Here is a 5,000-nt window from a genome sequence, read left to right as displayed (position 1 = left end):
GTCACTATTCATCGAGGGACGGGTTATACGGAATAATTAAAATATAATTGTCACTATCCGGTTGAGTATTACTGGAATGAGTATAAAACTTCCATCTCGCAGATGAATGTGCCTGATTTAAGAGAAATCGAGGATATCCTAATTTCGAAAACGTTTCAAATATGACGTCAATTTCGCGATCGATAAATTCAGTATCACAAATCCTATATGCCCTTAGAAACATGGACGAGACTACTGACTTCTTAACATACAGCGGGTAATTCGAGAAAAAATGAAGGTAATTAGTGATGTGTGTAGGTTTACGGTAAACCGAAAATTTAAGCGAGCCATTTACATAGAATAAAAGGACGTCGAGAAAAGGATTTTCCTGCATCTTCCCATTCTACTTTAAAATTAATAGTACGCGTGAGGTTGTTGATTTTTCAGAAAAAAGTCTGAGCGGTTCACTTGCCACAAAGAAAAAATGTCGTCAACATAATGAAACCAAATTGTGTCGGAAGGGAGAATAGACGGAAGGAGTTCAGATTCAAACATCTCCATGAATAAATTCGCAAGGACCGGGCTTAAGCTACTTCCCGTCGCGATACCGTTGATTTGTTTATAAAATTCGCCGTCAAAAATAAAGACATTATTCGTGACACACAAACGGATGAGCTCGATAAAGCAATTGACCGGAATAGGGATCTTCTCATGATATGAAGAAAGTTTTCTTTCAAGAAAATCTGGCACATCGTCAAGCGGGACATTAGTAAACAAGGAATCCACATTAAAACTTAATTGTTTTTTTTACCGTGCATCGGCAAGTTTCTAACCTTATCCATGAAATCCATTGTAAGCGCATTTGTAGATGCACACACACACACACACACACACACACACACATACGCAGATATATATATATATATATATATATATATATATATATATATATATATATATATATATGTATATATATACATATACATATATATATATATATATATATATATATATAGCTATATATATATATATATATATAGATAGATAGATAGATAGATATATGGATAGATAGACAGATATAGATAGATAGATAGATATATAGACAGACAGATAGATAGATAGACAGACAGACAGATAGATAGATAGACAGACAGATAGATAGATAGGTAGATACGATCGCTTATGGGTGTGACAAAGACGTTTTGAAAAGATTTAGTTATTCTTAATGTTTTTTTCTATAATCATTCAAGTAATTTTTGCTTCAGAAACTTGATTCATAAAATGATAAAAACCCTCAACAAACGAAATCATATTACACATCCCTAATTCTTAAAATGTCCAGGAACTCACCCATACACATGACACAGACACACACACACACTCAATGACAGATCCTGTTTGTGTTACGAGATATTCTGACCTACATTCAAGGCCCTAAACATGTTCCGAAATGCACGCGACAAAAGAAATTCTTGGTCATGAATGTACCGGCACTGAAGAGAAAGATTGTTGCAAATGAAGCTTTTCATGGATTTAAAGACTATTTTGGATTCATTGTTGTTAAAAGAGAACTAATTAAGCAAACTTAATACACGGGAAAAGGGTCAAGGCTTATAACGTGAAATTATCGAATGTGAGAAAATTGTTATCACTTATTACTTAAAAAACAAAGAAGAGAACGACACTAAATTGATTCTAAGATGATAGAGAGATAGCGGAACAAAACAAAACAAAACAAAACAAAACAAAAAGGTAATTAGGAGATATCAAAAAAGAGGGAAGGAGTTGCAAAAATTATGATAGATTGAACAGGAGGAGATAAAGAGGGCTGCTTACGTAAAGAAAATAAAGAGAAAGAGAAAAATAAAGACAAACAGAGAGAGGGAGACAGAGAAAGAGGGAGAGAGAGAGAGAGAGATAGAGAGAGAAACAGAGAGAGAAACAGAGAGAGAGAGATAAAAAGAGAGAGAGAGAGAGACAGAGAGAGAGAGAGAGAAAGAGAGAGAGAGAGAGAGAGAGAGAGAGAGAGAGAGAGAGAGAGAGAGAGAGAGAGAGAGAGAGAGAGAGGGAGAGAGAGAGAGAGAGAGAGAGAGAGAGAATGAGAGAGAGAGAGAGAGAGAGAGAGAGAGAGAGAGAGAGAGAGAGAGAGAGAGAGAGAGAGAGAGAGAGAGAGAGAGAGAGAGAGAGAGATGGGTAGATAGATAGATAGACAGATAGGTAGATATAGAGAGAGTGAGATTGATAGATAGATAGATATATAGATAGAAAGATAGATAGATAGATAGAGAGAGGGAGAGAGAGGCAGAAAGACAGACAGACACAGGCAGACACAGACAGAATGACAGGCAGACAGAGAGACATCGACGGAGACACAGTGAGAACAACCAATTTCTGACTAATACAAGCCCTGTCGAGCAGTGCCTCTCTTGCCCGACCGGACGCCCTTCCGACCACCTCCCGCGGACCAGTTAGTTGAAACGAATGCTGGCCCTCCATGCTAGAACGTGTATTCGCTCCGACTGCTCAGCAATGGAAAATGAAACAGTTATGTGTGGTCTTTTGTGACTACTTCAAAATGGTCTCTAAGAGTATATACTTTGAATGTTGTTTATTAAATCTTAATAACTTATTTAAGTGCAGTGATCTGGATTCAATGTATGATATATGTAGAAAGAGAGGCAATGTCTAGAAGGAGAAATGACAGACAGATAAAGATACAGATGAAATGACTATCTAAGATGACCAATTTGAAACTTGACTGATAATATTGAACGTGTCTAATCATACATTCAATTCAGGTATGTCCCTTTCATCACGAATTGGACTGAGAGATGTCGTAAACATATGAACTCATCTAATAGAAAATAAAGAAAGAAAACAGCAGCTTCGAGATTGTCTTTTTACCTCGCCAAACACGGAAGTTTTTGAGTCAGTTAACGTTAGCGACAGAATAAGGAGGAGGAAAAGAATGTAATATTGACACACTATGTCTCCCAAGGAACTGACTACAAAGGCTGTGTCGCTGTAAACTGGAAAAGCTTGTGGGAAGATTGCTAAGTCACGAAACATTATGAAAATACGATAATGCTTTACAGAAAATGCAATGTTAATAACAGATAATGCTGTGCAGTTGCAAGGTGGAGAGGGAGAGAGGGAAGAGAGGGAGAGAGAGGAAAAGAAGGAGAGAGAGGGGGAGTAGAGAAATGAGAGGGAGAGAAAGAAAGTGAGTGAATAAGAAAGAGAGAGAGAGAGAGAGAGAGAGAGCGAGAGATAGATAGATAGATAGATAGATATATAGATAGATAGATAGATAGATAGATAGAGAGAGAGAGAGAGAGAGAGAGAGAGAGAGAGAGAGAGAAAGCCACGTCAGGCAAGACTTACAAAAGGACACGACAAACAAAACAGAGAGAAAAAAAGGCAAAAAAGGGGGAGGAGACAAAACAGCCAATAAAAGAAACCAAAGGGAAAGGGTCACATTACCCTTGTCCAGGGACGTCTTCGTTTGCATTCCTCCAGATCCGGCTTGCCCCCCCCCCCTCCCCCCACGCGCCCAAGAGCCACATTTTTAAAAACTTATTTAACTAAATTCTAAATTTTTGTTCGCTTCGCTCGCCTCCTAACCCCGGCCCCCTAAAAATGGTGAAATGACGCCCCTCCCCTTGTCACAATCTTCGAGTGGGGGGGGGGGGGGGGCAGGGAAGAATGGGCAGGGGAGAGCTGGGCAGGGAACAGTGGGTAGGGGGGCAGGGGGCAGGGGGCAGGAGGAGACGCGACGGGCGCGTGGCAGCGAGCGAGCGGGCGGTAGTCATAACATCATTGTACAGAATATAAAAACGAGTGAAGAATTTCATCTCTTTTTCCTCCGGGGACTGCACGAAATACGATGAAATAGGCGAGCAACAGCGGATGAATATTTATGAAGGAGGTTTGTTGGGGTCTCCTCCCTCCTCCTCCTCCTCCTCCTCCACCTACTCTTCCTATACTTCTTGCCCCGTTTTCTTCTCCTCCCCCTTTTCCTCACTTCTTTTGTCATCCCTAATCTTCTTCTATTATTGCTTCCCATCTTTGTCTTCTCGCTCCTCCCCCTCCACCTCTCTTCCACCCTTACCTCTTCTCTTCTCTCTCTTCCTCCTCCGCCCCTTCCTCTTATTCTTTTCTTTTTTCTTTTTCTTCTCCTCCTTCCCCCTCCTTCCGCTCTCTCATCCACCTCCTCCTCCTCCTTCTCCTCCCCCTACCCCTCTCCTCTGCCTCCTCTTTCTCTTCCTCCTAAAGCCCCTCTCATATTCTTCTTCCTCCTGCTCCTCCTCTTCCTCCCTATCTTTCTTCCTCCAAGGATGGAAGGAGAAAGGGGGGTGGGGGTGTCGATGCAGACCCTTGGGCCTCTTGGAGTGTCTTGGGTGGCTCTCTTGTGCCTTTTGATGCCTCTTCGTGCGTCTCGTCGGCCGCTCGGTTCCTCTTGTTGCTTATCTGGTGCGACTTCGTGGATTTCTGGGCTTCACTGGTGCCTCTTTGCTGCATATTCTAGTGCCTCTTTGGTGCCTCTTTGGTGCCTCTTTGGTCTTCGTCTTGTGCCTCTCTGGTGCCTCTTTGGTCTTTGTCTTGTGCCTCTTTTCCCCCTTTGCTGCCTTTTTATATCCCCCTATTGCCCTTTTTATGTTTCACTGTTGGTATCTCTGGTGTTACTTTAATGCCCTTTCTAGCCTATAATGGTGTTTTTTGACACTTCTTTTTATTCCTTTTGGTACCTTTTTATTTCATGTTTATGCTTTTAGAGTGTGCTTCAGCGTTTTCTGTTATTTCTTTCTTATCTTTATCATTATCATTATTGTTATATTGTTAACGTCATTATTATTATAATCATTGTCATTAGAATTATTAGTATTATCATTACTACTACTATTATCAATTAATATGATTATAATTACAATTTAAGCTATGATCATTACTACTGCTATTAATAACATGGTTATATTTACAGTATCATTTTTGTTATTATTGTTGTTATTGTTTTATTATTA

This window comes from Penaeus chinensis, chromosome 1, assembly GCF_019202785.1.
Source record: "Penaeus chinensis breed Huanghai No. 1 chromosome 1, ASM1920278v2, whole genome shotgun sequence".
In the NCBI taxonomy this organism is placed as follows: domain Eukaryota; kingdom Metazoa; phylum Arthropoda; class Malacostraca; order Decapoda; family Penaeidae; genus Penaeus; species Penaeus chinensis.
This window is presented reverse-complemented; position numbering follows the sequence as displayed.